This window comes from Leptodactylus fuscus, chromosome 11 (genome assembly GCF_031893055.1).
Source record: "Leptodactylus fuscus isolate aLepFus1 chromosome 11, aLepFus1.hap2, whole genome shotgun sequence".
NCBI lineage: Eukaryota > Metazoa > Chordata > Amphibia > Anura > Leptodactylidae > Leptodactylus > Leptodactylus fuscus.
This window is the reverse complement of record NC_134275.1, coordinates 21,923,326-21,935,535: the sequence shown is the minus strand read 5'-3', so window position 1 is coordinate 21,935,535 and position 12,210 is coordinate 21,923,326. Positions and strand designations below refer to the sequence as shown.

General features: G+C 42.9%; 1 protein-coding gene and 1 long non-coding RNA gene across 2 annotated transcripts in view; both read left to right on the top strand.

Moving 5' to 3' along the window:
• Positions 1-12,210, top strand: part of LOC142184919 (gamma-aminobutyric acid receptor subunit beta-4-like) — a 149,842-nt gene that overhangs the window by 43,021 nt on the left and 94,611 nt on the right. The gene's annotated exons all lie outside the window — the stretch shown is intronic.
• LOC142184113 (uncharacterized) lies at positions 1,840-3,172 on the top strand. The gene is made up of 3 exons (XR_012711801.1): positions 1,840-1,972; positions 2,404-2,505; positions 3,079-3,172. It is a non-coding gene; the product is annotated as an uncharacterized LOC142184113 (long non-coding RNA).

The window sequence follows — 12,210 nt, the reverse complement described above, 5'->3', positions numbered from 1 at the left end:
AATAAATGAAGATATTAATACCAAAGAGTTTGTGCTTGCAATCATTTTCTGGAAGAAGACGAGTATTATCTGACAGAATTGCACGGGGGCCAATACTTTTGGCCAACACTGTATAAGGCCAATGGATGTGACTTTTGAGCTAAGTGTAGTCAGATCTTTATGCTGATGAGAAAAAGCTTGTGTTGAGACCCTTGTATAGCTATATATCCTCTTTATGTCATTCTTCCCTGATACAGTCTCAAAGCAATGGTCTTTGCAAGCATGGCATATTTTCTCATAGGCATTACATTGTAAACTCTTAGGGGAGAAGCCTGCTACCCACAGACTTCCTCCACAATACAGAGGTCGATATCTGTAGTCAATATGAAACCAATAAGGAAATGGTTACTGGGTTAAAGAAACCCTTTTGTTGAAACCTTCCCAGAAGTATCACTGACCTTGAGAAGGGACCTGATTGTGACTCCAAGAAATCTGTGATCTTATATTGTAGCCTTAAGCTCTATGCACATGAAAGTGAGTTTTTTTTAGGAGCTATCACTTTTGCCCATTATTTTCTGTGGCCCCTTACTCATGTCTTAGGAGCCCTAAGAATGTTCAACACTATATTTTATAGATAGGTTCCTAGGAGACCTGACAGTATTATACCCTATGCTTTATAGATAGATTCCTAAGAGCCCTGACAGTGTTCTACACTATGTTTTATAGATAGGTTCCTAGGCGCTCTGAGAGTGTCATACACTATGTATTATAGATGGGTTCCTAGGAGCTCTGATAGTATTATACACTATGTTTTATAGATAGGTTCCTAGGCACTCTGAGAGTGTTCTACACTATGTTTTATAGATAGGTTCCTAGGAGCCCTGACAGTGTTATACACTATGCTTTATAGATAGGTTCCTAGGAGCCCTGACAGTGTTCTACACTATGTTTTATAGATAGGTTCCTAGGCGCTCTGAGAGTGTTCTACACTATGTATTATAGATAGGTTCCTAGGAGCCCTGACAGTGTTATACACTATGTATTATAGATAGGTTCCTAGGAGCTCTGACAGTGTCATACACTATGTATTATAGATAGGTTCCTAGGAGCTCTGAGAGTGTTCTACACTATGTATTATAGATAGGTCCCTAGGAGCCCTGACAGTATTATACACTATGTTTTATAGATAGGTTCCTAGGAGCCCTGACAGTGTTATACACTATGTTTTATAGATAGGTTCCTAGGAGCCCCGGCAGTGTTCTACACTATGTTTTATAGATAGGTTCCTAGGAGCCCTGACAGTATTATACACTATGTATTATAGATAGGTTCCTAGGAGCCCTGACAGTATTATACACTATGTTTTATAGATAGGTTCCTAGGTACTCTGAGAGTGTTCTACACTATGTTTTAAGCCAATTTAAAGTGTGGTTCATACTGAACTTGTTCACTACTACTAACAAGTCCTGAACCCAAAATGAATCTTGAGAGGTTCGCTCATCTATAATTTCAACTAGTTAGTTGCAGGCTCCCCACATTACTATTACATATAAGGAGGGAAAGAACAAACAAGATGCTGGAGTTTTAAGCTTATTTCTCTGGCAGTGGTTATGCAACAAGCAATATTTATCCTCTAGCCATAGAAATTTTTTCCACCCTGGAGGGCTGCAAACTGCCAACAATACTAATTCCCAGTATTTTGCAGTCCTGCAAATGGACGCTTGATGATGTCTCAGTTATGTGACCAGTCACATCCAGGGCTGCCTTTAAGGGAAGAACAAGGAGGTTTCAGGGCTGTGTGTGTGTGTGTGTGTGTGTGTGTGTGTGTGTAAATATAGCAGGGTTGAATTTGTGGTGGAGATTTGGATGTAGCAGAGCTGAGTATGTGGAGGGAAACATGGATATAACAGGGCTGAATGTGTTGGAAAATGTAAATGTAGAAGGGCTGAATGTATGGAAGGCATTGTGGATGTTGCAGAGCTGAGTGTGCAGTGTGAGAGAGTGAAGGGTATGGTCTGGGAAGACAGGTATGCCAGGCAGCTAAAGGGTGTGTGGTAAAAACTCACACCAGGGAGGTCAGATGACTAATCAGGCCCTAATAACAGTCTGATTGTGAAGACTAGCAGGGTGGCACCACACAGACAGAGTTGAACTGTCCAGACCTCCAAAGCAGGTACTGTGCCACCTTGTTATTTGACAAGGTGGGAGACTGGTAGCCAGTCTCCTGTATAGTCAGGGAAAAGTTTCCTTACGTTTAAGTTAGTCTCTCAGCCTAGAAGGGTTTTGTTTTGTTTATCCTGTGGCTTTGCAAAAGCAGTGTATGTGTTACATGTGAATGAAGCCTGAACCTGTGTGCAATCCAGTGTCTGTGTCCCTGTTTCCTGCACTGCTACGAGCATCTACCTGAGCGATTCCCCATAGCAGGGATATTAAAGCAGCAGAGCTGAGTATATGGAGGAGGCAGGCTGTATAAAGGGAGGAAACATGAAAGTAGCAGAATTGTGGGTGGCGGGGGGAATACCAAGTGTAAGCCGATGGCTGGTCAGGTAATGGAGGGGGTGTACATCTCACCCAGACTACTAAGGTGGGTGAGATGAGAAAACTCCAGAAAGAACGTCTGCTGAGGATTATTTCAGACTTCCGGTTGTATTTTGGTAAATGCTCAGTATTGGGCTGGATTTTTAGGAATGGCAGGTAGGTTGGTAGTGGGACCTGTCATTCCATCCCCCTCCAGTCCACACTTTGGGGATGTTCCATCAGAGACTCAGCTGCAGAGAGTCTGCTCATCAAGGGAGGCTAAAGAAGTCAGCTCCAGCAGCAGACTTTGGGCAGAGCTTGGCTGGAGAGCCAACAGAGAGGCCATATTTTTGGAGCTGAATGATTCTACTAGCTTTTGGATTTCTGTTATTCTAGGTGAGGTAACCTATTCTGTGTTTAGTTAGTGCCTAGCCGGGCAGGTATTTATTTTTGTATTGTTTCCTTTTGTTGCTGCACTACCTTTTTGAGTGAAAATAAAACTCTACCTTTGTTTTGGACTAAAGAATCTGGACTTTTGTGTCTATGCCACCCCACCTAGCAACCCCAGACCTTGACACAAAGTAGCAGAGCTGTGTGTGCTGGAAGGAAAACAAGTGGGTAGCAGTGTTGTGCATGGAGGGGGAAAACATGGTGGCATTACAGCTAGCTGTGGGTACGGAGAACATGGAGAGGGCAGACCTGTGTATGCAGATGTGGAGGTAGTAGTGCTGTGTGTGCGTAACAGACATGTGTGAGGGTAGAATAAGCAGAACAGAGGTGATATGGAGTGGGAAAGCATAACAAGCAAAATATAGCTGACCTTTTTTTCAAGTGTGACGAAGTACAGCAGTGGAGGCTATGAAGAAAAGTCTCACCAATAGGAGATCTCACTCCAAAATTTGGGGACCTACTGGCATAATTAGCTGATCAGTGCTGGTATGAACGCTGAGTCCTCCACCGATCCTGAAGAGAGGGGGTGGGGGGAAGGTTACCTTCATTGTGAAAGCACATGGGAAAAAGTGTCCAAACCCCTGCGCACTCCTGCTCCTATTCACTTCAGTAGAAGCGTCATGAGTTAGCCAGGAGTACTACTTCGGCTATCTCTTGTCTCCCATTGAAATGAATGGATAGATGATAAATATTGTTTGTCGTGTAACCCTTTTAAGCTTTAGGCCATGATTTTAGAACAAAGAATCTCTTCTTGCTAAACAGACAATTTTTAGAATCATACAGTATAGCACAGACCATTCATTCTTTCACTCACTAAATTTGGTTGACGTTTTTCGTCATTAAATCTATTGTATCTCTTTTTGCCTTGCGTTACACTAAAAGCATAAAAGTTAAGGGCATTCTCTGTTCCCTTTTTGACATCTACAGTGGCACAAAGATGTCTGCTTTCATCCATTTTAAAGTTTGATTCAGACAATATCAGACTATCAATAAAACCTCTACAGGCATCATAGACACCTATAAAGGCACTGTTATGGCCTCTTCACACGGCGTAAGCGCTCATCTCATTCTGAGCCGTACACGCGAGCGCTTCTAAACACTTCCCATTCACTTCAATGGGAGCGCGCGTAAAGCCAGCTTTATGAGCGCTCCCATTGAAGTGAAAGGGAAGTGTTTAGAAGCGCTCGCGTGTACGGCTCGGAATGAGCTGAGCGCTTACGCCGTGTGAAGGGGCCCTTATACTTAGAAAAGGTCTCATTACTACACCTGAGACTTTATTTTGCACATGTCAACATTAGGGTTGAGTGATTGTGTTTCTTTTTAGGTGGGGTCGAGATCAGTGATTATTTCCCACAATGCTTTGCTACTGGCCAAGCAATGTGGGAAAAGCTAACAATGTTAGCCTTGACACTGAGTATATGCTCCGCCGAGGTTCCATAGGAATGAATGGAAGCAGCCGGCACACAGCCTTAACCCCCTGCACGCCGGCTGCGTCCATTCATTCTAATGGGAGACTAGCTAACATCTCTATTAGCTAGTTACCTGCAGAGATGGCTGGTCCGGTGCCCGGTGTTCTTGTTCTTCTTCACCTCGCAGCCTCCGCCTCCCAGTTCAGTGTTAAAGACCTAGGAAGAAGGCAGAGCTTGTGGCTTAGGAGTGTGTGGGCGAGTACTGGGAGGGGAAACATCACGTGTTCCTGCCCTGTACCCGCCCACACTCTCCTAACCTGGGAGGCGGGGGCAGCGAGGCAAAGAAGAACGAGAACACCGGGCACCGGACCAGCCATCTCTGCAGGTAAGTGGACACCAGGGAGGACTAAGTAGCCAGAGCATTAAAAAAAAAAATCCTCTGGCTACTTAGTGATTAAAAAAAAATCACTACACAGCGTGGATTCTAAAAATTAAAGCGTTCAATTGTTAGATTCCATGCTGAGTAGTGAATAGGATTGTTTTTAAAATCCGATCTCCGATTAGTAAAAAAATCCCATTGACTTGCATTGGGATCAGAATTGGGATCGAGATCGGGTTCGAATGAAAAATGATCGGAATCGGATTTTAAAATTGATCCTGAAAAGTCAAGATCGGCTCAACCCTAGTCAACATCTGTTGTACATGTACAGAGGATGAATAGTAATACTGGTAAGCCTGACAGCACTGCAACCTGCAGACTAATATACAGATAAGAGTTACCCTTCCATTGCCAATAATCTTATTTTATCTGTCTGTTGTGCACTAGAGCAGTTTCATGTCTACAGTCACTCCTGTTAGCAAAAAATCTTTTAAGCATATTTTTAGGCTAGAGTTTCTTCATTGAATACATATAAACTGCTGTTCCAACAGCAAAACACTGTTTTCACCTGTGCTAATCTGAAAAAAAATCACTTTTTCAGCTTTTTTTAGTGTACATTCAATAAACAGTTTCACGCAGCCTGCACTAGTGTAAAAAAATATGTTATTTAAGTAGGTTTTTGTGCTTGCCCAATAAATAGTGTGAGGAGTCTGCTAATCAGAAAAAAATATTCACGTTTTTTTTTTTTGTTGCTTGCCCAATACCATCTCACAGCCTGTGCTAATCTGAAAAAAAAATCTTGATCATTTAAGGAGTTATTTTGTGCTCAACAGTGTGATGCAGCCTGCTAATCTGAAAAAAAATCTCAGTTTATAGGGGTTTACTTTTTGGTTACCCAATATACGTATTAGCGGCCCCCATTTTAATGGCCCAAAAAATACAAGCCTACTGATGCAGTTCAAGTCTAATAGTCACTGATTAGGCCACTAATTTAGTGCTTTGCTATTTTTGAGCACTTCATTTACAATGTAGTCTTTTTGTACTGTCAGTTGTGTCTTCTTCTCTAGTAGTCATATGGCATCTGCTGAGAGAGATATTCCTTCTAGTACAAGACTTCCTCTTCTGCTTCCTCTTCTTGATGGCAATGCTCTCATTGCTTCAAAAAGCTAATTTGCATATTTACTATAATCTTTAGGATAAGCAATGATCCTATGATCACAGGCTCTAGCCTCCCCAAGGGGATGTGGGGAAAGGGGAAGGTTAAAAATTATTATTATTTATTTTTTTTTTAACTTTAACAGGTTCAAATCACTCCCTTCCCCAGAATACATAAAAAATCAACTTATTAGCTATCCCTGTGTCACAAAATACAGAGGCCATAAAATTAATTTATTCCAGTAACAGGAAGAAAATTACAATGTCCAAATTGTTATTTTTAGAATTTTTTTCAGTTAATTTTTTATTGATGGCCTATCATTGGGGGTCCAACTCCCGAGTCCATTCACTACAACAATGAAGACATCTCATAAGAGCTGAAGCCCCTTCAAACAGCTGATCAGTGCGGGTCCTCAATGTTGGACCTCCATTGATCTCTTATTGATTAAGTCATCATTAAAAATGAACTGAACAGACCCTTTAAATTGCTGTTTATGCAAAGATTTAGAAATAGCATAAATAGTGACCTCTTACATAATAAGTAGGCATAGCACGTGATGTTATTGGCTTTCCTGCCTCCTTAGCTAAAACTAGTCCTCAAGAATGATAAGAGAAGTACTTTTACAACATCCTGGTGTGACAGGGCAGCACGGTGGCTCAGTGGTTAGCACTGCAACCTTGCAGCACTGGAGTCCTGGGTTCAAATCTTGCCAAGGACAACATCTGCAAGGAGTTTGTATGTTCTCCCTGTGTTTGCGTGGGTTTCCTCCCACACTTCAAAGACATACTGATAGGGAATATAGATTGTGAGCCCTAGATGGGACAGTCAATGTCTGTAAAGTGCTGTGGAATATGATGGCGCTGAAAAAAAAAAGTGTAATAAATAAAATAACAGGCCTGGACATAGCTGGTGTTATGCATTTGCAGACAAAATGCTGCTCCTTATTATTAATCCTCAGATTGCTTTCCAAGCAGTACTAGACGTTTTTGAACACGTTGGCTTTTTCTGGAACTTTTAAGATTCATTTATCAATGTACAAGGTGCTAAATATATCCCACAGAATGGTCAATGATATAATGTACCGATTCCCTTTTGCTTGGCCCTCGTCACATTTTACTTATATAGGAGGTAATTTATCTCAGAGTGTTGCAGATATTTACTCCCTGAGCAATCTGTCCTTACCATAAAGGTGATGACTCAGCCCTAGGTTTCCTACATCCTGATGATGGGCCTGAAAAAATGAGATTTTTCTTGTAGTATTGAATCTATTTACTGGCTTCCTTAACCTACACTAGCACATCCCTTACTATACTTACCGTCTTTGTCCACAATCTTGGGAGCTTTGGTCCACCAGACATAGATTTCTCTTTCCATACTTGTTATCTCTGTCTAGATCTCCTCTTAGGGAGTGTTCACACCACCATTGGTGTCCACTCAGCTGTGTTCGTAGCTATTGTCCGTACAAGATTTTAGCAATGGAGAATAGCTGGTCTGTTTGCAATTTCCATTCATTTCAATGGAATTTTATCTTGTGTCCTTTAGTGACCGTTTATGTCAGTTTGTGTCCGTTTACAACCATGTCCCATGCAACCTGTTTACATGGACCCTCTTAGGCAATTTCATGTGTTGTCTTAATAACATACAACCTTTTTACATATTTCCTTCACTACTCCCATGATATCACCTGCCAACCTTATTCCCTATTTAATCGATAGAAAATTTACAGACCCACTAGTAATCCCTAAGGCCAATTTAACATACCATATATCAGGGGTGCTCACACTTTGTCAGCATGTGAGCTACTTTATAACATGACCAAGTCGAAAGATCTACTACCCACTTCTTGTGGGTGGGGGCGGGCCTGTGGGTGCAGCAGGGCGTGTCTGTGGGCGGGAAGGAGCGTGCGAGCAGGAGACAGCGGCGTTCTGTGGCCGCCCAGGGATCCCTGCTGTCTGCTTGTTCACAGCGCAGGCTGAGAGTTATCTCTGGACACTGGCAGGCTGGGGCTGCGGCAGCCCTGCCTGCCAGTGTCCGTAGATGACTCTCAGAATGCGCTGTGAACAAACAGCACCCCGGCCCCCTCCATCTCTAAGAGTGGCCTGCAAGTGTCCGGAGTGTTTGTTCATAGTGCAGGCTGAGAATCGACTCTCAGCCTGCACTGTGAACAAACAGACACCGGGAATCCCTGGCTGCATCCCGTGATCGACCCATATGTCCATTGCGATCGACGTATTGGACACCCCTGCCGTATTTACTCGAATATAAGCTGAATTTTTCAGCACAGTTTTTGTGCTGAAAAAGCCCGTCTCGGCTTATACTGGAGTCAAGCAAAAAAAAAAAAAAAAAGAAAAAAAAAAGGATTTTTAATTTTTTTAGGGGGGAGGGGGGTCTATGACCAACTGCAATAGTAATGTATAGAATCTCCCATAAAATAGTTTTAAAAAAAAACTTTAAAAAAATATAATAAAAAAATAAGTCCCTCCTTTCCCTAGAATACAAATAAAAGTAGAAAATGACTGTGAAACAGCATACACATTAGATATCCCTGTGTCTGACAGTGCCCGGTCTACTGAATATAGGGTATCTGCAGTGCTCCTGTTCCGTCGGGAAGGGGTTAATAGGAGCACTGCAGATCCCCTATATTCAGCCAGACTGTATTCCAAGTGTGTGGGGGGGGGGAACCCAGTCCTCAAGCTCAGAGAAGGGGCAGACAGACAACCAAAACACCCCCTCCCCTTCCCCCACACCCAGCAACTACTGCACCCAAAAACTCCGACCATTTTAATTTTTGAAATTTTCCAGTAGCTGCTGCATTTCCCCCTAGGCTTATACTCGAGTCAATAAGTTTTCCCAGTTTTTGTGGTAAAATTAGGGGCCTCGGCTTATATTCGGGTCGGCTTATACTCGAGTATCTACAGTAGTTGGGAAGCTTGGGTGGTGTATCAGATGGATTTACTGGCTTAAACACAGCTCAATTGAACTGAACTCAATACATCAGTTTGGTTAAGCCGAGCGCCGCCGTTTGGGCTTTTTTCCCCACTAATATTGGATCTATCTTGCAGTTATGGGGTTGGATGAAGTGTAGGCCAGAATGTGACTAAGGCTGGTGTCCGACATAGCGTAAACACCACAATTTGGCAAAAACTACGGAATTTTACAGTTCCTGCAAAGTGGATTCTGGCTAATCCCATCCAGACATTGCAGAAAAAAATCCACAGTGGAGATGCTGCGATTTTAAAAAGGATCACATTTTTGTAAATCGCAGCATGTCAATTATACCTACGGGAACGCTGGTGGTTCCCTTATAGATGTAATAGAAGCAGAGAGGCCCCAGAGGGAAAAACGATGCAGGAAAACCCACATTGTGTTTCTGCCAAAAGTACCAATCAAAGAAGGATTTGCTCAATGTTATATATGTATATACTATATAAATAGTACAGTATGGATCAAATCAAAGACAATAAATTACTTAAAACAACTCCATTTATGATTAATGTGTAGCTTACCGTATTTTTCGGACTATAAGACGCACTTTTTTCCCCCCAAATTTGGGGGGAAAAGAAGGGTGCGTCTTATAGGCCGAATGTGGCGCCTGGCACCCGCTCTAATAGAGAGGCGGAAGCCGGCAAGTGATAGACGCCATTACAGGTGCCGGGGCCTGAGACATCGCTGCCCTGCCCTGCCCTGCATGAAGCCAGCAGGAGTGATGCTGCTATTCCGCTCCTCCGTCCCCCCCGCCGCTGGCTTCATGCAGAGCAGGGCAGCGATGTCTCAGGCCCCGGCGTCTATCCCTCCCCGGCATCCGCCTCTCTAGTACAGCGGATGCCGGGTCAGTATCAGCGGCCCCTTCTCCCCCGGGCCGGTCCCCACCGGCCCCGTACCTGTAAAGATGCAGGCCGGCTCCTGCGCGGCGATATTGCAGGAGCCGACCTGTTCGGGTGACAGCCGGGAGCCTAATGAGGCTCCCAGGCCTGTCACTGCTGTATTAGTATTGCGGCTGGTCTCTATGACCAGCCGTAATACTAATAGATAGAATGTCCCATAGACGGCAATACAGTTGTATTGCCGTCTATGGGACTTGCGATCAAGTGACCGCAGGTTCAAGCCCCCGGGGGGGAATAAAATAGTAAAAAAAAAAAAAAAAAAGCTTTAAAAATATATAATAAAAATATGAAATAAATAAAAGTTCTAAATCACCTCCTCTCCCTAGAATATATATATAAAAGTAGAAAATCATAAACCACCGTTTTTTTTTTTCAATAAAAGGTGATCTAAGCAATAGATATTCCCCAAAATGGTATAACTAAAAAGTACAGCTGGCCCCACAAAAAAAACCACTCTATGCATCCCCGTACAGCTGCAGGGTCACCTGTCAATGTGGCCTTGCAGCTGTTGCAAAACTACAACTCCCATATATTAAATATTTTACCAGTTTTTGCTTCAAAATTTTTTTTCCCTATTTTCTTCCTCTAAAACCTAGGTACGTCTTATAGTCCAGTGCGTCTTATAGTCCGAAAAATACGGTAATCCCTATATATTATGACTAGTTCCAAACAGCACTAGCACCATCCAAACCCATTTTCTTACCTCTTTACAAAAAGAATTAGATATTTATTTTGCTTACTTGTATAGCGCCATCATATTCCGCAGCGCTTTACAGACATTGACAGTCACTGTCCCATATGGACATATACAAACTCCTTGCAGAGGCCATCCTTGGCAGGATTCGAACCTAGGACTCCAATGCTGCAGTGCTAACCACTGAGCCACCAAGCTGGTCTAGATTAAGGCCCACATAGTAGGCCGCAGCAAAAAATCACAGTGAAAAACCACGGTTTTACCACATCATTTCTCACAGAAACTCCGCAGAGGTTTCCTATACCTATATCTGTATGGGATGTACTATACTGTATGGGGGCCTTTAACAGGAAACTTTGTTGTGTGGGTACTTGTAATGGGAACCCTTGCTCTATGGGTGCCTTTAACAGGAACAGTATATAGTTAGGGGGTCTGTAACAAGGACAGTATACAGGTTGGAGGCCTGCAACAGGGACGGTGTACTGTATGGGGGCCAATAAAAGTGACAATATTTTGAGAGGGGTAAATAAAGGGAAGGCCAGTAAAGTGGGTGTTATACTATGTGGGGGTTAGGGGGAACACTCAAAAATTTGCTATGGGGTCCCCTCTTTCCTAGTTATGCCCCTGCAGTTAGGGCTTCTGAACAGGCTGTTGTATAGCAATGTGCTTATTAAGAATGACTATATCAACAGTTTCAGACTATCCCTGGAGGGTTTCCATCGGGGACCCCACAACAATACACTTTACACTCTTGTTTGTTTTTTACTATTGTTTATTGTATGACCATCTGTATTGGATATCCGGGAGATCTGAGATCCCCAAATTCAAGTACTGAAGTGAAGGACAAAACCAACATTGGGTAATAGCACTAGATCCAGGTCAAGATCATTAGTTGGGAACCGCTACAGACCTCACTTTTTACCCCACTGCACCCTGGCACTTCCTTTTTTTTTGGTATCTCAGATGTTTACCCTTTTCAGTATTTTTGTTCTGTTGCTCACACCCCGCCTATCAAAAATTGTAAAGCATAACAATAACAGTGAAGTTTTATACCAGTGAATCCACAAGTTGACACAACAGATTTAAAAAAATAGGGGTATGTCTTAAAAACAACTTCCACCACCAATTCTAGTTCTTAGTATCTCATTCCAGCACAGTTGGAATTTTCTCTCTAGCCTTTGTCATTCCTGAACAATAAGTGCAGTTAGTTTGGGTGCCCGATGTGCTATTTAAGCTTTGTGATGTCAAAAGGGCAGTGTCAGGCAGGGGGTGTGATTCAGAGCTCCAATCAGAGACAGCCAATGTCAGAGCTCATGATCACACCCCTTGTCTGCTCCTGCCTGACACAGAGACTAAATAGCATATCATACATCAAAACTAACAGCATTGATTGCTTGGGAATGGTAGGGGCTAGAGAAAAAGTTCCAACTATGCCAGAATCAATGGAACAGATCATACTAAATGATGCAACTGGAACTGCCAATGGTTATGAAAGGTCCTCTAAACTGTTTTTTGGCCGTGTCCTTAAGGTGTAGAGTCCTATACGTGTTGATTTGGGACCTCCATGGATAAGACTTGTCACGTCTCACAGATGAACAATTGGATTGAGTGTAACAGTATAAGCTGTTTGTCATGACCTCAAACACATTTTGCATTGTGACCGAGTGCATTATCCGGCTGAAAGATACCACTGACATTAGGAAATACCATTGGCATGTAGGGGTGCATGTAGTCTGCAACAA